The sequence below is a fragment of the Rhinoderma darwinii genome, chromosome 6 (assembly GCF_050947455.1).
Source record: "Rhinoderma darwinii isolate aRhiDar2 chromosome 6, aRhiDar2.hap1, whole genome shotgun sequence".
NCBI classification, from domain to species: domain Eukaryota; kingdom Metazoa; phylum Chordata; class Amphibia; order Anura; family Rhinodermatidae; genus Rhinoderma; species Rhinoderma darwinii.
Window position 1 is genome coordinate 68,024,904 of NC_134692.1, and position 23,546 is coordinate 68,048,449.

The window sequence follows — 23,546 nt, forward strand, 5'->3', positions numbered from 1 at the left end:
TCAATACTTATTGCCAAGATTCTGCAGTTTTGAGAAATATCCCACATGTGGCCCTAGTGCGGTAATGAACTGAAACACCAGCCTCTGAAGCAAAGGAGTGCCTAGTGGATTTTGAGGCCTCCTTTTTATTAGGCACCATGTCCGGTTTGAAGAGGTCTTGTGGTGCCAAAACATTGGAAACCCCCCAAAAGTGACCCAATTTTGAAAACTAGACCCCTTGAGGAATTCATTGCAGTTTTCATGGGGTGCATGCGACTTTTTGATCAGTTTTTATTCTATTTTTAGGTGGCGGTGTGACTAAAAAACAGCAATTCTACTATTGTTTTTTTCATTCTATTTTTTTTTACAACGTTCACCGTGCGCTATATATGACATATTCACTTTATTCTGCGGGGCGATACGATTACGGCGATACCAGATGTTTATAGCTTTTTTATGTCTTATGGCGTTTGCACAATAAAATACTTTTTGTAAAAAATCATTAACTTTTTGTGCTACCTTATTCTAAGAGCTATAACTTTTTTTTATTTTTCCATCAATAAATCCGTGCGAGGACTTATGTTTTGCATAATGAACTGTAGTTTCGATCGGTACCATTTTTAGGTACATGCGACTTTTTGATCTCTTTTTAATCCATTTTTGGGAGGTGAAGTGACCAAACAATTGTGATTCTGGTACGGTTTATTATTATTTTCTTTTACAGCGTTCACCGCGCTGGATAAATAATGAAATAATTTTGTAGGTCAGGCCGTTACGGACGCGTCAATACCAATTATGTATAGTTTATTTGTTTGTTTATATATTTTTATTAATAATAAAAGACTGATAAGGGAAAAGGGGGGATTTTTACTTTTATTACTTTTAAAACTTTTATTTTCTTATTTTTACACATCTTTTTTTTTACTTTATTACTTTGTCCCACTAGGGGACTTGAGGACAGGAGGCCCTGGTCGCTATTTTAATACACTGCACTACATGCGTAGTGCAGTGTATTAGAACTGTCAGCTACTCACTGACAGCAAGCACAGTGGGTCCTGACTTGGTCAGGACCCACTAGGCTTCCGTCGATGGCATAGCCGGATGCCATTGTTAGGTGTCCGGTTGCCATAGTCACCATCGCCGGCCGCTATCATGTAGCAGGCCGGTAATTGTAGCTTAACCCATAAAAAGCCGCGTTCGGTATTGAACACGGCTTTTAAGGGGTTAATCAGCGGGGACACAGCGATCTGTCCCCGCTGTTGGAGCTGCGGCAGCTGCTGTATGAGACCGCAGCTGTCACAGCTCCTGCATGTGTTGGGAAGACGGCCGAAATGGCCGTTACTCCCGCTGAGTGCGAACGGCATGGTTAGCGCGACGGAATATTACGCCGCTGAGCGTTAAGGGGTTAAAGCTAATTACAAAGTTTAAGTACGCTGGTATCTTGTTCCCTCAAGATTAGCCAAGATGTTCCCTACTTCCTCATCTTTCTGCTTTAGAAACTGTGGAAATGTGGGAGACCCGTTGCATATATGGTGGGATTGTCCGAAGGTGCATAGTTTTTGTAGATGGATTTTTAATATGTTGTATTCTATAACACAGATTAATTTGAAACTATCTACTTCTCAAGTTTTACTAAATGAGACCGTCCCAGGTTTATCCAAAGCCTCACATTGATTTGTTTCCTTCCTTTCCTTGGCGGCAAAAATCACTATAGCTACGTAATGGAAAAGTCCGGTTATTCCTCTACACCTGGTAAAGACTAAACTGAGTTGGATTATGGTCAATGACCATTTGCACTGTATGGTTTCAGAAAAAGATGACCTATTCCTTAAAGAGGCTCTGTCACCAGATTTTGCAACCCCTATCTGCTATTGCAGCAGATCGGCGCTGCAATGTAGATAAGAGTAACGTTTTTTTGTTTGCAGGTAAGTAGCTACATCGACTTACCTGCAAACGCCGATGCTGCTTCAAAATCAAATGTAGCCTCTGGTGCCGATGTGTCCTCGCTCGTCCGACACGATGCAGGACCTGGGGAAGTGACGTCACAGCGTGATCTCTCGAGAACACGCTCTGTGTCTGTGCACTGCCAGAAGCTGGGTGTTAACGAAGAGAAGTGGATGATGCTGAATCGTCAGCATCATACACTCCTAGTCACAACGCCCAGCTAGTAAAAGTAAAAACGCCCAGATGTACATACACAATACACGCCCACTTGTACATAACTTTAAACACGCCCAGTTGTACTTTAGAAACCCTCATTTGCATAAATATAAAAATGGTCATAACTTGGCCAAAAATGCTCGTTTTTGAAAAAAAACGTTACTCTTATTTACATTGCGCCTATCTGCTGCAATAGGAGATAGGGGTTGCAAAATCTGGTGACAGAGCCTCTTTAAAGTTTGGCAACCATGGCTTAACCAGTCTCTTAAATTCAAGTCACCTAGAGAATGTCTGACCAATTCCCTTTTTTTCCCCCTTCTTTTTTCTATTTCTTTCTCCTCTTATTCACTTTATCTGATTTCATAACGTATGTCTATACGTCTGCAATTGTTTGCATTAAGGGGCATGTAACCCCACATGCTAATTACACTATTCGGTGTATAGTTTGTTCTGATTTGAACTCTTTAATAAAACTTATTAAAATATAAAAAACAAAACTCATTCCGCAAAAACAAGCCCTCTTACAGCTATGTCATCAGAAAAATGGAAAAGATATTGCTCTTAGAACGCAGCAATAAAAAAAAAATACTAAATTGTTGTTTTCTCAAGGCCCAAAATAGCTTCATCCTTAAGGGGTTAATATTTCAGTCTTTTCTTTGTCCTTTACAATTATATTTCCCTGGTCATCTTTTAAAGGACCGATTTATTATCAGATATTTATGTTCTTCTTTGCCTTCATATATTTCTGAGTTTTTGGGGGATTTATTTTAGCCCCTTCCCTCCGTAGCCATTTTTTTGTAAAAAAATGTTTATTTTTGCTTTTTCCTCCCCACCTTTCAAGCCACAACTTTTTTATTTTTCTGTCGATATAGCCGTAGAAGGGTTTGTATTTTGCAGTACGAGTTGTAGTTTTTCATGGCACCATTTATTTCACCATATAATGTACTGGAAAACTGAATTTTTTTCATTCCTGCCGTGGAATGGGAAAAAAAAAATGATTCCATCATTGCTTCTGTGGTTTTGTTTTTATGGTGTTCGCTGTGAGGTAAAAACTGCATGTTAACTTTATTCTGCCGGTCAATACAATTACGGCGATACCAAATTTATACCAATTTTTTTATGTTTTACTACTTTTACAAGGAAAAAACAAATTTTTAAAAATGTAATTTGTTTTGTGTCACCATATCCTGAGAGCCATAACTTTTTATTTTGACTTGAACCAGTCGCTTGCAAATATTTCTCTTAACCCCTTGGCGACATACGACGTACTTTCCATAGCATTTTAATTGGATTCTAGTCAGGAGTTTGACTCGGCCACCGTAATTTTGTTTCTTTTAACCACTTCACGCAAAATCACGTAACTGTACGTCATGAGGGTTAAGGGGAAGTATGGAGCGAGCTCACAGGCTGAGCTCGCTCCATACACAGCGGGTGACAGCTGTTACACACAGCCGATACCTCCCTGCAATGAGCGGAATCAAAGTTCACTTTGATTCCGCCCGTTCAACACCTTAAATGCCGCGATCAATCGCGACCGCAGCATTTAAGGTGTTAGAAACAGGGGGGCGCTCCCTCAAACATACGATCGTGCCCCGCCCACCCCCACCCACGGCACGATCGGCCGGTTACAACGGTTGCTATGGCAGCCTTTGGGCCGAATAAAAGCCTCCAGGTCTGCCAACTTTGTACTCCTTTGAAGCTCTGCCTCCGGCAGGGCTTAAAAGGAGACTGTCAGAATCATGATATACTGCAATACATTAGTATTGCAGTATATCATGCAAGCGATCCAACGATCGCTGCTTCAAGTCTCCTTGGGGGACTAATAAAAAAAGTAAAAACAGTTAAATAAAGATTTTTGTTATGTTCCAAAAACAATAAAGTATTAAAAGTTCAAAAAACCCCCCTTTTCATATTTTTCCCCTAAATCAATGTTAAAAAAAATAAAAGTTAACATAACTGGTATCGCCACGTCCGTAAAAGTCAGAGCTATCACAATATAGCGTTGTTTAACCCACTTGGTGAATGCTGTAAAAAAAGTATATATAAAACACGCAAATTGCTGTTTTTTGAGTGAAAACTACAGCTCGCCCCGCAAAACTTAAGCCCTCACATCGCTAAATTGATGGAAAAAATAAAAATATTATGGCTCTCAGAATACGGCGAGTTTTTTTTATTTAGCAAATGGTTTTATTTTTTTAAAAGTGGTAAAACATAAAACAAAACATATAAATTTGGTATCGCCGTAATTGTATCAACTTGTAGAATAAGGCGAATATGTAGTTTTTACCGCCTGATGGACTCCGTAAAAACAAAACCCCCCAAAATATGACGTAATCGCAGTTTTTTTGCCCATTTCACCCCACAAATATTTTTTTTTCAGCTTCCCAATACATTATGCAGTATAATAAATGGTGCTATGAAAAACTACAACTTGTCCTGGAAAAAACAAGCCCTTGTATGGCGATATAGACAGAAAAATAAAAAAATGATAGCTATTGAAAGGTGGGGAGAAAAAAACAAAAGTAAAAATTTGAAAAAGGGCTGCGTCCTGAAGGGGTTAATTAAGTCATTCAGAGGTGAACTTGCTTGTGTGCTTCGGATCATTGTCCTGCTGCATAATCCAACTTGAGCTTTTGGTTACGCACTGACGGCTGGACATTCTCCTTCAAGATTTTTTGATAGAGAGCAGAATTCATGGTTCTATCAATGATGACAAGTCCAGGTACTGCAGAAGCAAAGCAGTCCCAGACCATCACAATACCATCACCATGTTTATCTGTTGGCAATGGCATGATGTTCTTATGGTAGAATGTGGTGTTAGCTTTACTCCAAATGTAACGATATCCATGTCTTCCAAAAAGTTTCACCTTGGAATCATCAGTCCACAGAATATTACCTAAAAAGTCTCAGGGGTGATGTTTTTGGGCAAATGTAAGATGAGTCTTTGTGTTCTTTTTGGTCAGCAGTAATTTGCGACTTTTAACACACCCGGACGTTATTTTTACCCAGGTTCTTATTGTGGAATCATGTAAAATTACCTTAACTGAGGCAAGTGAGACCTACAGCTTTAGATGTTTGTTTGGGTTCTTTTGTATGCTCCTGGATGAGTCTTCGATGCGCTCATGGTGAAATTTTGTTAGGCCGGCCACTCCTGTTCCAAGTTTTCTCCATTTGTGGATATTGGCCTCTGCTGTGGTTTGCTGGAGTTCCAGAGCCTTAGCAATAAACCCTTTCCAGACTGTTAGATTTCAATGGCTCTGTTTGGCATCTGTATTTGAATCTCTTTAGAACGTGGCATAATATGCTATTTTTTGAGTCCTTCTAGCCTGCTTCACATTGCAGGACAGGTTCTATTTAAGTATTGTTTAGATTCAACAGGTCTGGCAGTAATTATTTCTGGGTGTGGCTAGTAAAATTTAACCATTTTTTGGTCAACTAAAATAATCATTTAAGAACAGAATTGTGTTCTTACTGCGGTTCTCTTTGACTAATCTTAAAAGTAGTTTAATGATCCAAAACATTCAAGTGTGACACATACGCTTTTACACAGCACTGTATATTCTTCTGTTACTAATTATCAGATTTAGGCCTCATCCAAATAGCAGAGCAGTGTGTTTGAGGCTGTAGGCACACGGACTCCCTGCAGCTCTGCATCATGGAGTGTGTATGAGCCTTAAAGGGGTTGTCCAAGCACGGACAACTGATGACCCACCCACAAGATATGTCTTTAGTATATGATCGGTGGGGGCCGGACACCAGGACCCCGCACCGATCAGCTGCTCTGGCTGCCTCCAGGCATCGGATTTCCATGCCGGAAGCAGATGGCTCCGGTCACAGAATAGTGGCTGACTCTGCAGTACTGCAGCTCTGCTCCTATTCAAGTGAATAGGAGCCCAGTTGCTGCTCTGCAGCACGGCCGCTATGCAGTGGTTATATCCATCTACTTCCGTCTCCGAATACTGCATACCCTGCATAGCATCCGGCGCCTGTAGACAGCCGGAGCAGCTGATCAGTGCGGGGTCCGGGTGTCAGACTCTGACCGATCATATACTGATGACCTACCCTGTGGATAGGTCATCAATTGTCCGTGCCTGGACAGCTACTTTAAAATCATTAGTCCATATGTCCAGTCTCATTGTTCTAGTGCTTATTTATTCAAAACCATAGCATGATGTTGTCTTATTATAATGTACTGTACTGTAAGGCTATGTTCACATGCTGCTGATTTGTTACAGAAATTTCTGTGACTGAAAATCAGTTCTATTTATCTAAATGGGGTTGTTTTGCATCAGGCACATGGATTTCTGCAAACCTCAACTAGATGAACGGCACAGATATTTCTGCAACAAAATTGCCACCTACAAATTCGCCATAATTAATATATTTAAAAAAACGCTGATATACTTGATTGGACAATACAGTGTGTCAAAAGACAATCTCTGCAATATCTGTAACATACAAATAGTCCAGGAGTTTTGACTGAATTTGGTGTAGGAACCTTTATTGATTTTTGTTTATTAATCTGAGAATCTTACATCTCTTATTTGGCACTTACGAGCTTTCAGATAATATCCAAATTAGGAGGCAGATTTTCATTCTGCTTGTTTATATCTAATTAAATGTTTAAGTTTCCAAAAATTGATATTGAATTGATTTTATGTATCACCCTTTTACTATAAAAGTTGTGGACACACATATCCTCTGAGTGGGGAAACCTAATAGGATATAATTAGAACTGCATCTGTCATGAGAAATATACTTGAAATAAAAAGCAACACCTGACGGATATTCATACAGAGTTTACCTGTTATACATCCACTTGAACTCCAGTTTACAAGTGATGCAGCCTGATGCCACTTACTGGCTGAAGCAGTCAGCTGGGCCATGCACTACTATGGAATCGCTACCTATCATGCCACTCTTGAGTGTTTGTATAGGTGTTTACAATGTATAAATCTCTCACAATATATGTCTATATGCCCATAGACATTAATAGCTAAACGGATGCCAAAAGCTAGTATACAGTACATCAGGATATTGAGCCTCAACTGTATTGAAAGGGTAGCTGATGCTTTCCAATACAACTGTATAAAAAAACATACTGAATGCTATATTTTATTTTTAATTGGAGTCAACTGTGTAGGCGCACCCTACAACAAAATACCATACTGGGCACTCCTCTGCAGTACGCCATTATTATTAAATGTCCTCCAATACCTAATTTTGCTATTTTTGCCTTGAGTAATGATTAAGTTACGGTGTGCAAGTACAGTAGAAGCTAAAGTTAGCATCCGAAATTATATTCAAAATAAATCCGTAAAGAAAGTTCTAATAGTCATCGCCAAAGTTTTTAATATTCTGACTTGACGTTACTTAAGGTTAATTGTGGCCGAGATATTGCTTTTATATTGGATGCATATTTAGCATTTTTCTAGAACAAATCATCTATTTGCTAGACAGAACATAATTAAGCACATGTTTATTATTATTATTCACCTTTGCACTGGTCAGCAGAGCTGTAGGGAAGCAATAAATGAATAATGAACAGAGTAATTTGTAGTGAACTGTGGTATGAACTTCTGTACCACATCAAGTGCTCAAACTCTGAAATGCCCATTAAATTGTTTTTTCCTATCTGAGTTTTACATTTTAAACCAAACCATACCAAGTAATTGAAGTAAAATGTGATCGCCTCATTTTATAATTCTTGCTTAAAATTTTTAGTGGTAAATTTCTAGATTATGTGATTGTGATTAATTTATAATTTTACAACATTCTATGTCATAATGACCCCATTTAGAAGAAATTATCATGTTTAATTAGTTAAGTAAATAATTGATTATTCACAATTTTTAAAACAATGTTTCATATGGACTGTGCAATAGATGTATGTAAAGTATATATATATATATATATATATATATATATATATATATATATATATATATATATATATATATATATATTATTGTAAGCCTGTGGCTGGTATTGTGCTGGAGGGGCTGCATTTCTCCCCGGGCTGGTTAAGATGGATGAGGTGAGAAATCCAGGAATGTTGGGTTTCTCGGCAAAACGTAGTTTGCAGGGGTTTTTGTTAAGTCTGTTTTCCGGGCCAGTATTTCTATGCAATGGCAGGTAGAATTGGTAGAGGAACTTGCCATTGCTCCAGTACATGTTTTTTCCCTAGCACAAATCAGTACAGGTATAGCTATTGGGCTATTTAAGGCTGCGGTGGTTGCAGTCCAGAGTCAGAACTTGGAAATCCACACAAGGATAGTATGAAAAGCCCGATCTAAGGAATACTGTACTTATGATATATTATAGGTGAGAAAACCTGCTGTTTAGTTAGTGCCCGGACAGGTCAGGTGTTTGTTTTATTTATACACTGCAAGTCTTGTATGCTGGATAAGCACTTGTTTATTTTGGACTGCAATGAAGCCGAGTGTGGATTTTAAATTTTAACTACATCTACATTTTCATTGCCAACCGCAACTCCCCCATACATACAGATCCCGACCTCGTTGGTTGTCGTATTCCGAAACCATGGGTGTTAATATGAAGTTGACTTCCTTTTGCGGCTATATCAGCCTCCACTCTTCTGGGAAAACTTTCCACAAGATTTTGTATTGTGTCTGTGGTGATTTGTGCCCATTTAGCAAAATAGCATTTGTGAGGTCCAGTTTACTATCATCCTTCCAATTTATCCCAAAGTTGTTCAATGGTGTTGAGCTCATGGCTCTGTGTAGGCCACTTGAGTTCCTCCACACCAATCTTGTCAAACCATGTCTTTGTGGAGCACAAGGGCACAGGCATGCTGAAACAGGAAAGGGCTTTACCCAAACTGTTGCCTTAAAGTTGGAAGCATACAATTGTCTAAAATGTGTTTGTATGGTGTAGCATTAAAATGACCCTTCACTGGAAACAAGTGACCTAGCCTATACCCTGAAAATCCGCTTCCAACCATAATCGCTTCTTCACAAAATTTTACAGTAGGCAGTATGCTGCTGGTAAGTAGCTATCCCTTGGTATACACAAAACCTAGGTTCGTCTATCATACTGCCAGATAGTCTTATCCAGAGAACGTGTTTCCACTACACCAGGGTCCAGTGGCAGCGTGATTTACACCACACTTGCCAATCCACATTGTGATCATAGGCTTGTGTACAGCTGCTCGACCCTGGAAAACAGTGCTTGGGCCGATGTCACTTAAAGAGGCAGTTTAGAACGCTAGTGAGTAATATAAAAAGGATAGGCGGTTTTTAAGTGTAGCACATTTCAGCACTGGGCGGTTATGCTCTGTGAGTTTGGGTTTTCTTTTGCTTTGTGACTGAGCTGTTGACACTACTAGACGCTACCACTTCACGATTATAGCACGTAAAGAAAAAGTATTGAGGGAATACTGATACCTCTTCTATCTTTTGTATCCACTACTGGCTTTGACTTAAAAAATTCTTCAAAAACTATCAAAACTGAATGTGTGAATCCAACCTAGTAGTCAAGTCTGATGTTGCAAAAATTAATTCTGTCTTTGTTTATAGGTGGTTGGAACATTCTAATTCTCTTTTTGTTTCTTCTTAAATATAGGATCTGAAAAATTCATTTATTTTTGTTCCTTGGTCTTAAGGCAATTGCACATACAGTATTACGTGTGTTTTGTTTGATGTTTTCCAGTTCTTTGAGATTTTTTTTATAAAGTTTGTAAGGTGAGCAACTGAGACCGCTTTAGCTGGGTAAATATAGGTTCACAATAATTACTTGCTCTATTATACACCCTATATCCTTTTTGAAAAACCTATTTTAGCTACTTTATGTAGACATATCCACTTGATTTTTTTGATGTGTTCTTCATGTTTTCCAGAGTGACACTTAAACATTGAAAGTCGGAATACACTTGGATGCACAACTGGAAAAATCTGAATAATTTAAAGTAAAGGAAAATTTGGAAATAATCTCAAGTTTAAAGTTGGTTTAATCAACAGCGCCAAGAAGCTTTGCGGCCAGGCTCAGCAGGTAAGCCATCTGCGACAGGGGTTAAAACATTGTAAATTAAGTTCTAAATTATTCCTCATAATCCCCAAATATATTGTAGCTGTACATAATTTGACAATTTTTTTTAGACACTGAATATGATAATATTGATCATATTCTTAGCATGGAAGACGTGTATAGGAATCTTTTATTTCCCTGGAGGGATGCCTAGCATTATTGTACAAAGTTACATAAATAGGAAAAGAAACAATTGAACATTTCATTGCCATAGTTTTATATACAGATTGTTATAAAGTGTCACCAGCACAATGGTTTTAGTATGGTAAAGCTGGTAAAATTATACCAGTCTGTAATATTAGTTGCCAGGTCATGATTTGATGCTCATTTGTTTCACGTTTTGTGTCTAAGTCTTTGTTTGGTGGCCTAGTCTCTACTAGTATAGAATCCAGTCCCTGAACTCTAGGGGTTTAGTTCACCAGTGCCTTCTGTCTGTTGGTGTAGTTCCTTTATTTAATATTTTCAGTTGTTTGCTGCTTTCCAATGGTGTGTATTCTATATTCCAGATATCAAGTGTTTTTACCATACACCGAGGCAGATGCTGCCCTCTCTCTTTGTGTTCTCCCAAACTTGTCCAGAAATATACAGTATATTTGACATGAACACATTTTATTGTAGGTATTGTAAACTTTGTAACTGTGAAACAAGCTAACACATAATTCCTTTTTTAGAGGTTACACATTAATTAAACAAGTCCTGCCAGTTTTTGATGGTTTGAAATTACCCCCTAAAAATTAAAATATGTTTTCCAGCACCCCTGTGCACAGTTGTTTCAAATGCTACTTGTTTGCAACTGTCATGTGAAGCCTGTCTGTACTTATAATGAAATACGGCATCCATTGTGTACCTCGATATGCTCATTATGTACCTCCGTATGCCCACTGTGTACCTCCATATGTCTTCAATTTTCTACGGAGGCCTTCTGAAGGTTTTGCTGTTGGATTCTGTACAAATCTGACAGAAATAAAATCATAGCATTCTCCATTGGATCCTGTATGTTTAGAGGTATTCTCTGAAGGACACGTACAGCCTCCATTTATTGCTAAACAGGCACCGTGAAAAATTTAACTTAAAAACAATGTTTAAAAAATAAGTATATTATTTATTTATACAGCGCTATAAACTTTCAGGGATTTTATTGAATTTTTACATGAAATACGAAAAACAAAATAAACAAAGTTTTAGATATGAGAAACAAGCATAGATTAGACTGGATAAACCCCAGTCTTTGAAATATTTGCCTGAGAGAGACCTTGCTGATGCAATATAACTATCTTCTGTTTTGGTGCTGTGCTCAGTCTTGCCACAGTGGACCTGTGATATGAAACTGTCTTCCACAACCTCACCCTTGTAACAGAGTTTGGCTGTTCCTCACCCAGTTTTAAGCCTCCTACACAGCTGTTTCTGTTACAATTAATGACTGTATTTCAACTTACTGAATATGGTTTAACCTACTGAACTTAAACAATACCTGGAAACTTTCATCAAAACGTTGCTACATACTATATTATCATAGACCGAGCTCAAAGCGTGCCAAGGCCAAGGGATGTGCTGGCACGTAATATTTTCTGTTATAAAAAAAAATTAAAAAATATATATATATATGTATATGAGCCATAGCATTGGGACACCTATACATTAAACCTACAGGAGCTTTTATGACATCCCATTCTAAATTTATAGGCACTAATTAATTAATTAACACTGGGGAACAGTCATGCTGGAACAGAAAAGGGCCTTCCCCAAATTGCACAATGCAGTCATGCAGGTAACATCCTTCTGGCATTCGCAAACCCAGACTCGTCTATCAGACAGCTAGTGTAGCGTTAATCATCACTTCACAGAGTCCAGTGGCGGCATGCTTCATACCACTCGATCCAACGCTGTCACCTAGGGTTTCGTGGACCCACTGGGATTTACCGCCTTGGTGGTATGGCAGCTGGTATGGCAGCTGGCCAACAGGGCGCAGGTCAGAGTCTATAGTTCATATAGGGTACCTGTGGCAGCTCGGACAGTAGCAAGGCAGGCTTGGCAGGAATTAGGCAGCAGGTAGACGTCAGGCATGGAGAGGCATGGTATACAGCACGGCTACAGCTCAGAACGGCACTGGATCAGGATACAGGTTACAGGATACAAAAACAGGGAACACTGGGAGCAGGAAACACTAAGACCATTTGCAAGACAGACTTGGAATACGACAACAACGCTCAGGCGTGGGAGGATGGGGCTGGGACCTTCTTATAGCCCAGGGTGCTCTCGGAGCAATTAGCTCAATCTGCAACATGCGTGCGCTCTGGCTTCTTAAGTCTGGACTGAGCTCGTGAGTGCACCCTGGTGGTCACTGTGGAGCAGGACGGCCGTATGTGCAGACATCTCTTGAGAGAAGGGCATTGACTGGATGGAAGGAGTTTGTGGTCAGCGACCACGGGCGTTACAGACGCTTTGCATTGTGCCTGGTAATGTAAGACTTGCATGCAGCTTCTGAGCCATAACAATCCATGACATAAAGCTCCCGGGGCACAGTTTTTGTGCTGATGTTATTGAACTGACTTGTTGCAATGGTTGCATCATATTACAGTACCACACTCAAATTCAGTAAGCTCCTTAGAACAACCCATTCTTTCACAAATGTTTGTAAAGGCAGAGATGCTTGAGTTTATACACCTGTGGCAATGGAACTGATTGAAACACCTGCATACAATGATTAAGAGGTGTGTCTCAATACTTTTTGTCCATATAGTGTTTCTGATGAAGGTAGCTAGAAAAAAAATTTGTTGAACCCCAGGGGCGTAACTAGGAAAGACTGGGCCCCATAACAAACATTTGACTGAGCCCCCCTACCCACAACCAACGCCAGCCCCACCCCCACAACCCCTGCCCTCCCGACGATGAATGTTTATCATTCTGTGTGCAATATAAAAATACAGAGGGGCCACAAAGTTGTAGATGATCTACCCTCTCATTTTATGAGATCCCATTAAGAATGATTTCACTGTTCTCCTGTAGATAGTGCCACACACCCTTGTAGATAGTGCCAAACTGCCACCTGCAGACAGTGCCCCACAGCCCCCTCTTATAGATCAAGCCACACAGCCGCCTTGTAGATAGTGCCACACAGCTCCCCATTATAGATCGTGCCACACAGCCCCCCTTGTAGATCGTGCCAGTGCCACACAGCCCTCCTTGTAGATAGTGACAGTGCCACACAGTCCCCCCTTGTAGATAGTGCCATACAGCCCCCCTCGTAGATAGTGCCCGCCAAACAAATAAAAATATATTGTACATATCTAGCCCCGTTCCCACGACCAAGAGAGCTGCTCCACAGCCTCCTCTGCAGCCTGTGAACGCTGAGACGGGATAACTTGCATATGGTGGTATGATCTGTTGACGTCATCACGCCGACCTGCGCACAGATCCTGTCCCAGCGCCTTATAGGCTGAAGGCCTACTGTGACCTGTAGCCTAGTGAATGGCATAGTAGGGAGCTAGCTAACTACGCAGATACAATTGAATGTGGCAATTGACCGGGCCCACGGATGCCTGGTTCTAGCGACGCCATCGGGCATGAGGTGACCCGTGCCGCTCATTTTGGGCAGGGGTCCCCTCATGCTGCGGGCTCTGGGGGCAGCTGCTACGACTGCTATAGCGGTAGTTTTGTTACTACTGAACTCTATCAACATTTTTCTTTTCACATTTACTTATCTGCAACAATTCTTCAACTTTGCCACCAGTTGGATCTAGCACATCAACACTCCGTGACAATAAAATTCCTCACAGATCGGGATTTGCAGTTCACCTTATGATCACCCAGTGCAACACCCCTCACACCATTAAAACCATACAAACTCCTACAGCAATGGTACTTACAGATACCAGATATATATACAGCACCTAAAAAGCCACCTCATCACGTAATTGATAACTGACAAACTATCTGTCCCCGCAAGTAGGTACATCACTGAGTTACAGCCTTTTTTCAATGGAGTATCATAGGACAGATTAACTTTTTACCCATTTGTTTTGCAACTGCTCATAATGCTGTTATTGTTTTACTCTCCACAGGTACACAAGTAAGTTTTTGCTGCCCATATTATAATTTTTATTTAATTTGTATTACGTTTGCTCTGGGATAGAGTGTATTATGCCATATTGTAATGGACGCGGTCACGGACCGCAGCCTCCCCTTACCTGCTGACGACCACAGACCTCGTTCCTGTGGCCGACGTCTCGTTCCCCAGAGACGTCAGCATATCCGGCCGCTCTGTCCTGCAATGTCCGCGAGGGGGCGCGCGCTTATGTAATTAATTAATTATTTCCTAGACCTCCCTACCCTTTCACTCCTTGCCTGAGCGTTGTTGTAGTCTTCCCATGTTTGTATTTCAAATGGTCCCTTCGTGTTATCCTGCTCCCAGGGTTCCCGTGCCCTGCTACCTGTATCCTGTATCCTGTGCTGTGTTTTGAAACCTGAGCCTGTCTAGTGTTGGAGTCGTGTTATGCTGTCTGCTATCATGCACCACGTCTGGCGTAACCAGCCACGCCTACTGCTATATACCATGTCTGGCGCAACCTGCCACATCTAGCCATGTCCGTTCTAAAGCCTCTGCCATTGTCTGGACTATCTCAGGTACCCTTGTGCTACGAACTCTTTGTATAGACTTTTGCATTCACTGTGACTTAGCCAGCTGCATCTCCGCTACAGCGGAGCGGCCTAGTGGGTCCACATACCCCTAGATCGTGACACATATTTTGGGTTCATCCTCATACTTATCCCACCCTGATATTCATCTCTCCATTTAAGTTTTCAATTCTTGTTAATGATATTATGTGGGGCTTATTCAGTGCACTTATACTTACCTGTAAATCTACTTAAAATTGCCTCAATTAATGTTAAGGGCTTTCAGTGTCCAAAAAGGAGGGATACATATGGCCTGAAGACAGACTGTTAATATGTTATATTTTCTTTACAGCCTTCCATTTTGTACAGGAAATAATAGACCCCATTGGACGCTATATAATATTGGTATGTTCCTTCAATAATATTCTCCATACCATTGCCACACTATATTACCCCTGCAAGGGCCAAATTCGGCTTTTCCGTAAAATACAGATACTAACTTCTAAAATTAAACAAGAGAAGCTTATAATCTGTGGGGACTTAAATGTTGTCTCTGATCAACATACACAGACTGCTAATGTTTATTACAGACAGAGATCTTTTGTTGCTATCCATGGAAACTACAGTTGACACAGCCATAGCACTAACAATTGAAGAACACCAAAACTTACACCTACTTATCTCTGGAGAAGTAACCCCTACCCTATGTCCCCCTCCATTTGAAAGAAAGAAACTTAAACTGAACTGAATAAATATTTTCAATACTCCTTAGTGTTGGAATACCCTGTCTAACACTAACATACATTGGAATTCCCATAAAGCATACATAATTGAAACTTTTATTAAATTGGGACACAGGGGCAAAAAAGAGAGGAATAAATTGATCACTTCTACTCTGGTAGAAATAAGGAGGTAAGAATCCATTAACAAAATAAACCAGATCCCCCAACAAGTTGAACAACTATTTCAACTATGACAACACCTATGTAGTTGCTTATTGCATTACTATGAATAAATAACTCAAAAAAGTTACATCTAAATGTTCAGAAAATAATAAGGAATGAAAACTGTTAGCCTCCTATCTAAAAATCTAATATGCAAAAGCTAGAATCCCTTACTAGTTGAACTCAAATTTGGAGGAAACTTGTATAGACATCAAGAAAGTACTAACAGATCTGAGGACTATTATTTAACACTTTATTATTTACACTTAGACTCTTTTATCTCTCTCATTTTTCAATTTCAGAACATAATATTCAGATGTTCTCACAAAAAGTTAAACTTACAAATTTATCAGAAGTACATTTGAACATCTGGAAAATCGGCCGGACGGCTGTTTATCAAACGACCACTATAAAACATTTCAACATATCTGACCAACACATTTGTGTACCATGTGCCAATTGTCAATGACTACGGGCTCCTTCCCTAAGAAGAACCAAGCAGCATTAATTGTTACCCTCTCCAAACCAGGCAAAGCTACAAACATCCCCAAAACTTTAGGATCATCATACGCCAAACTTCTTGCTCTACTCACTATCCCCATTTCTTCCGAGTTTGATCAAGTAAAATCAGGTTGGTTTTGTAAAGGGATTGCAAAACTCTAAAAATACAAGAAAAGTAATAAATATTATACAGTCTCTAGGGTCCAAATGGATCCCTTCAGATTAACTATCACTTGATGGCAAGAAGACGTTCGACCACATCTACTGGTCGCATTCCTTTATGGTCCTGAGGGAGATGGGTTTCATGGGCTACATTCCTAAGTTCCATCTTTGCAGTATACTTAGCTATACCAGATAAGGTATTTGCCAATGGGTATCTCTCTGAAGAATTCCCCAAAACAAATGGCACATCATTATCCCCATTAATTTTATTCTTTCTATGGAGCCACTGTCTAAAGTCCTTACTGACAACCCGAACATGAAGGGAATTCAAATAGGCAACCACACACTCACTGTATCGATATATGCAGATGAGTAATTTTTACTCTTTCGGACCCTCAACCTATTGCAACAATTTCTCAATTTCTTCAAGAGTAAATTTCTTTGTCAATCTAAGGGAATTCAATGCCTGGGAATTACTATGACATCCCCATATAAGCTCTTATACTCTTCAGGACCACCCACTGTGAATATACGTTTGCATTTTCTGGTCACTATGCCGAACCAATGTATATTTACGTCCATCCTTTTGCTGGCGATTATGTCCCCCAGAGCAGCCCCAACACCTGGATCTGGATGTTACTAGCAGCCTTTATTCCTGGTGAGATCATTGGGACCTAAATGGTGCATTTCCAAATCATGTGATCACAATAAGAAAAAAATTTTTGGCATTCACGGGAAAAGTCAGTGGCAATAACACATTTTCTCAGAGTCTCTCTCTTCCTGTCTCCTGTCAGAGTGAGATCTAAAGAGAGCAAGTAGGTGTTATATAGAACAGACATACATTCGGCTGAAAGAAATTAGCCATCAACACCTACCTGCCAGCTCCAGTTATATTAAAGTGCTACCAGCTTAGTCATTTGAATTTACATGCAATTTAATAATTATTAAGTTGTACTTTAGTACACGGCATGCTGTGTGCTTTCTCAGAAAATAATGATTTTGGTAGCATAGTAGCTGTTTGGTGGGTGCAATACATATATGTTATCACATTTGCGGATGAAGGCCAAATGTTGCATTGTCCCTGTTTCAGTGCTTTTGATTGTCGAGTGTATTTGATGGTATCTTTCACTACTATATCAGGTAGCATGACTTTCTCCAAAGCTAAATTAACAATATTATTCACTAGCATTAAGCCTGTAAGCACCATAGTTGTTATTGGTAGACACTCCATTCAGTGCTACTATTTGTTCACGTATCTTTCTATTTTCCCTCAAGCCTGATAGAAAATAAACTATCATGAAGCAAAGATGGAGGCTGTCTGGCTAGTAATTCTGCTGACTGTCTAAACTACGATTCTGCAAAGAAATATTTTCTACAGTATGCTGGTACTGTTCACCTCAACACTATCGTATATATCATATATCCCACCTACATCCTTTGACAATGTCTTGTGTCTTTTCGGTCTTTGAGCTTTAAAATGATATTGTAAATACTACACCTAGAGGTTCACTCCAACCATTAAATAGCATTACTTTTCCTAGTAATCTCCGACAGTTTAGACTCCTGACTTGTAGAAGGCTAATAATAAAATTGGCCTTGAGTCGTTACTTGAGTCAGGACTATCAATACTATTTATACCTAAGGAAGGGTACTTGTATTTAAAAACGCAGACGCTCACTCTCTCAACAACACATGGGCTCCTTAGACAGATGCACTAATGACCTGGTAACATTTATGGCACACTGTATATTAATTATTTTGTTCATGTTTTGGGTATGTTAACTTTGTAAAAAAAAAAAATTTGTGGATGTCTAAAGACCTATATTTATTGTTGGTAGATTTATTTCAGTCTCAATAAGTGTCCTGAAAAGCTGATACCTGCTCCTTTTAAACTTGTTTGCAAGTATTTATCTAAAACGCGGTATACTACATACAAAAACCTGTTAACATAATTTATTATTTTTTAAATATGGATGTTGGGAATGTACAATATAATCTAAATAATCTAAATATCATATAAATATATAGAAATATATCTTCAAATGCACCATGAACTATGAATAGTAAATATACATTTTTAACCTTAACCCGTTAGTGACCGCCTCATAGTGTTTCTACGTCGGTCACTTACGGGCCTTATTCCGATGCAATAGACTTTTTACGTCGCTGCATCGGAATAAGTAAACAGAGCAGGGAGCTGTCAAATGTCCCTGCTCTCAGCTGCTAGAGGTAGCTGAGGGCTGGGGGCGTCTCTGCTCGAATGTGTGAGATCGATATTAGTATCGATCTCACCCGTTTAACCCTTCAGATGCGGTGCTCAATAGTGTGCACCGCATCTACGTGGTTTTGGAGAGAGGGAGGGAGCTCCCTCTCATCCCACTGACACCCGGCGATTAGATCGCCGATTGTCTGTGTCTCCAATGGCTGCCGGGTGCCTAATAAAGGCCCCCAGGTCTGCCTGTAATGAATGATTGCTAGACCTAGCAGATGCCTGTCCGTTTTACACGGACAGGCATAATACACTGCAATATAGAAGTATTGCAGTGTATTATAAATGCGATCTTATAATCGCACAGTGAAGTCCCCTAGTGGGACTAGTAAAAAAGTTTAAAAAAATTTAATAAAAAGGAAAAAAAAAAAAAGGGAAAAAAGAATGAAAAACCCACTTTTCCCCCTTACAAACTGCTTTATTATTAACAAACAAAATAAAGTAAAAAAGTTACACATATTTGGTATTGCCGCATCCATAACTACCCCAACTATAAACTTATTGCATCATTTAACCCGCACGGTGAACGTCGTAAACAATAAAGTAAAAAACCATTCAAAAATTGCTGTTATCTTTTTATCCAGCCTTAAAAAAAATGTGATAAAAAGTGATCAAAAAGTCACATCTACTCTAAAATGGTACCGATAAAACTACAAGTCGTCCCACAAAAAAAAAAAGCCCTCCTACAATTGCATCGCCGAAAAAAAAAAACGTTACGGCTTCAAGTATAGAGACACAAAAACAAATAATTTTGAAAAAAAAGTGTTTTCACTGTGTAAAAGTAGTAAAACATACAAAAACTATACAAATTTGTTATCGTTGCAATTGCAACAACCCACTGAATAAAGTTATTGTGTTATTTATACCACACGGTAAACGGCGTAAATTTAGGACACAAAAAAGTGTGGCGAAATTGCTGTTTTTTTTCTATTACCCCCCCCCCCCCCAAAAAAAAAGTTAATAAAAGTTAATCAATAAATTCTATGTACCCCAAAATGGTGCTTTTAAAAATTACAACTTTTGCCGCAAGAAACAAGACCTTATACAGCTATGTCGACGCAAAAATAAAAAGTGTGTAGCTCTTTGAATGAGATGATGGAAAAACGTAAAAAATGGCTTGGTCATTAAGGTCTAAAATAGGCTGGTCATTAAGGGGTTAAGCATTAACAACACATGTTTATGACTTCTTCATATTGTTCACTGTATACGACTAGTGAGAACGTCGATACTAATTTATGAAGTGCCTTCAAATAAATACAATCCTTGGACTACCATTTAGAAAAAGGAACTAAATCGATAGACCGAGATAAAAAATGAATGCAGTGAATGAAATTGTAAATAACATTGAATAGCAACATTGTATTTCAAAGAGCATCTTAATGCAAGCTAAATATGAGTATTGAAGTTAAAATATACAGCTCAGACAGATCAATTATGTTTAGTATCAGGGCGTAGATGTTGTCCTGCAAAAATATTGATTTTGGCAGATCATATCCAATGTAATAATAGGGCCTTGATGTTGTTGTGAAAAAATATTGACCTTGGTAGATCATCTCCAATGTAGTAGCAGGGTCAAAATGTTGCATGAAAAATAGAAGTAGTAATGTATCAGGGGGACTGCAGCTCTGCTATAATTGTTGTAACACTATGATGCAAATCTATTACATACAAGGTCAAAATTCCAATTCTGCAAGGTGAAAGAAATTATGGTCAATCAATAATGCATGATGTTATCACAAAGCTCTACATAGTCGAACCTTAAATCCTAAACACTTGTTTTCTGTGCATAGATGGTTCTAAAGCAGTTTACGGTAACACACTTAAATATACAGTATAACAAATGATGTACTTAGTATGATGGAGCGCCTCCGTGCTTGTATGAGCCCTCATGCAGCTACTACAGGATTGCTAGTGTCTGATTGATAGCGCAACTATAGCGTTGCATACATATACTGTAGATATGAAAATACATTCTTGTTATTGAAGTCACATATTTCTATGAACCGTATTCAGTTGGCAGTGCAGATAATAGTACTAGCTGTAAGACAGGTGAAGTATAAATCTTAATCCTAGCTTTCAACTGATTTATTACAAAGCCTATAGACTATATATATGTTATTTAAAGACTAACAGTCTCTATAAAATAAAGAATTCCGGTGTTTCATTAAACAGAGTATGGATATAAATCACACTACATGTTGGTATGAACTATCGTTATTGACTTAGGGCTTATTAATCGAAATGCCATCTGTAGTTTAACCCCTTCATGACCAAGGGTCATTGATGCCCCTGTGTCCAGGTCAAATTTTCCAATTTGATACGCACTTCTTCAAACGATAATATCTTTGCAACCGCTTTGAATATCACAACTATTTTTTACATTTTTTATTTTTTTTTTACAAGACTTAAGAGGTATTCACTGTCTGGATTAGTTTAATTAATTCCACTATTTAAATTTTATTATGAGCAGACAAATCAGAAAATGTGAAAAAAAAGAATTCTTAGATACATTTTTCTATATTATATATATATATAGATATAACTATATAAACTTTTGCAGCTCTGTAACAATTAGTCTTCCTCTCTCCGTCAGCCTGGGTGGCTGTGAGGGGAAAATGAAGAGGGCTATAAGGCTATAATCACGCAACATGCCATGAAAGAAAAGGCAGTTAAAAACGGATCAACTGTCTGTTTTTCATCAGTATGTCTCAAAATTTGAATCAATTTCCTGGCTGTCTGACTGTTCTTAACCGGCATTTGCGGTCTGTGTTTCATGGTAGTTAAAGAACCCATGTAAGTAGTGTCACAATACCCCTATAGATAGTGCCACATTGCCCACTGTAGATAGTGCCAGTGCCCACATAAATAATGCCAACTCTAAATAGTGCCACAGTACCCGCATAGTGCCACAGTTCCCACTGTAGATAGTGCCCACATAGTGCCACAGTTCCCACTAGAGATAGTGCCCATGTAGTTCCACACACAGCGCCCATGTAGATTTTGCCACTGTTTCCCCTGTAAGTAGTTCCCATATAGTGCCACGGTGCCAATGTAGATAGTGCCACACCCCCTGTAGATAGCGCCAAACCTCCTGTATTCAGCATCCCATCCCATGTAGATAGTGCAACCTCCTGCAGATAGTGCCACCCCCTGTAAATGGCACTCCTCCCTGTAGACAGCACCATCCCCCTGTATATAGCACCATCCCTTTGTAGATAGTGCTACCCCCTGCAGATAATACACTCCTTCAGAAACTCCCCCCGTAGATAGCACCAGATCGCCCCCCTGTAGATAGCGCGACCTAAGCTCCCTTTAGGAGCAGAATCCCCGTCAGAGTGCTCTGGCTGGGGATTCCACTCCATATATAGACAGTGATGTCAGGGGTTCCCAGCCAGAGTGTTGCCGACGCTGAGAGGCCTATATAATAGAAATCCCCAATAAATCCCCCCATTTTAAAAACTGCACCCCTATGACTATTCAAAACAGCATTTATAAAAAAAAAGTAGAAGTAAATTAAAGCAAAGTAGAAGTAAAATGTAAAAATTGTTCTTTTCTTTTCAGATATTAAATTTTCATCAAATCTTTTTTTTAGCACAGCAAGGGAAATGCATCTTAATATTTATTACACTGATTCCGCAGTTTTTAGAAATGTTCCATATGTGGCCTTAGTGTGCAACTTGCCTGAAACACAGGCCTTAGAAAAAAGAGCACCTTGTGGATTCTGGGACATTTTTTTAATTTTTATTGGATGTTTTCCAGGCACCACTATAGGTTTGCTGAGGCCTTGAGGTGGCAAAACACCCCCCAAAAAAACCATATTGGATACTACACCCCTCAAAAAATTCATCTAGGGGGATAATGTGTATTTTGTTGCCACATGTGTTTCTTAGAGTTTATCAGAATTGGGCCGTGAAAATAGAAAATTATACTTTTTCTAATAATACGTAGTTTTAGCTCAACATTTTTTATTTTCACAAGGCATAATTGTAGTAAAAACACCCAATAATTTGTTATGCAATTTCTTTCAAATACAGTAATACCTCATATGTAATCATAAACTGCTGTTTTGGCAGACAGTAGGACTGAGAAAGGGAGGATCGCCATTTTAACAGGAGACAGGTTAACTTTATTCGGCGGGTCAGTATGATTGCGGCGATACCAAATTGATATAGTTCTTTTTATGTTTTACTACTTTTACACAATTAAAACACTAATGTCTTTTGTGTTGCCATATTCTAAAAGCCATAACTTTTTTTTATTTTTCCATATATGGAGCTGTTTGAGGGCATGTTTTTTTGCGAGACAATCTCTTTTTCATGTGACTATGTCATCACTTTTTGTTATTTTTTTTGGCAGGCGTGGTGACAAAAAACAGCAATTCTGCCATTGTTTTTACTGGTGCTCACAGTGCGGGATAAATAATGTAATGTGTTATAGTTTGGGTCGTTACAAACATTTGGTGATACCAGGGGACTTGAAAGTCCAACTATCTGATCGCTGTTATAACACATTGCACTACTTTTGTAGTGCAATGCATATATCTATCCGTTTTACCCTGACAGCCTCTGGCAATGCCTGATGGGCTTCCACAGATGGTAGAACTGTAGGCCATTTTTAGGCCCTATGGTTGCCATATAAATAATTAGCACCCCCACTAGTGCGTTGCAGGCGAGGGGGGTGATGAAGTTCTGACCACTTCGCCATTGACCTCAGTATCTAAGGGGTTAAACGGCTGGGATGTAACATACAGCTGACACCCACTGGTAATTGCGCTAGACTTAGCTTCTGAGCCTGCACCATCATCACGCAATAACTGTATGATTGTTTGCTGGAAACCCCTGCCGACAAAAATTATTTACATTATTTTATTT

The 23,546-nt window shown here is 39.2% G+C and overlaps 1 protein-coding gene across 3 annotated transcripts in view; it reads left to right on the forward strand.

Annotated features, from left to right (window-relative positions):
• Nucleotides 1-23,546, forward strand: part of GULP1 (GULP PTB domain containing engulfment adaptor 1) — a 590,342-nt gene that overhangs the window by 156,862 nt on the left and 409,934 nt on the right. For all 3 annotated transcript variants that reach the window (XM_075829911.1, XM_075829914.1, XM_075829910.1), the window contains exon 2: nt 9,998-10,149. The gene's annotated coding sequence lies outside the window, so the exon portion shown is untranslated. The remainder of the gene's footprint in view (nt 1-9,997; nt 10,150-23,546) is intronic.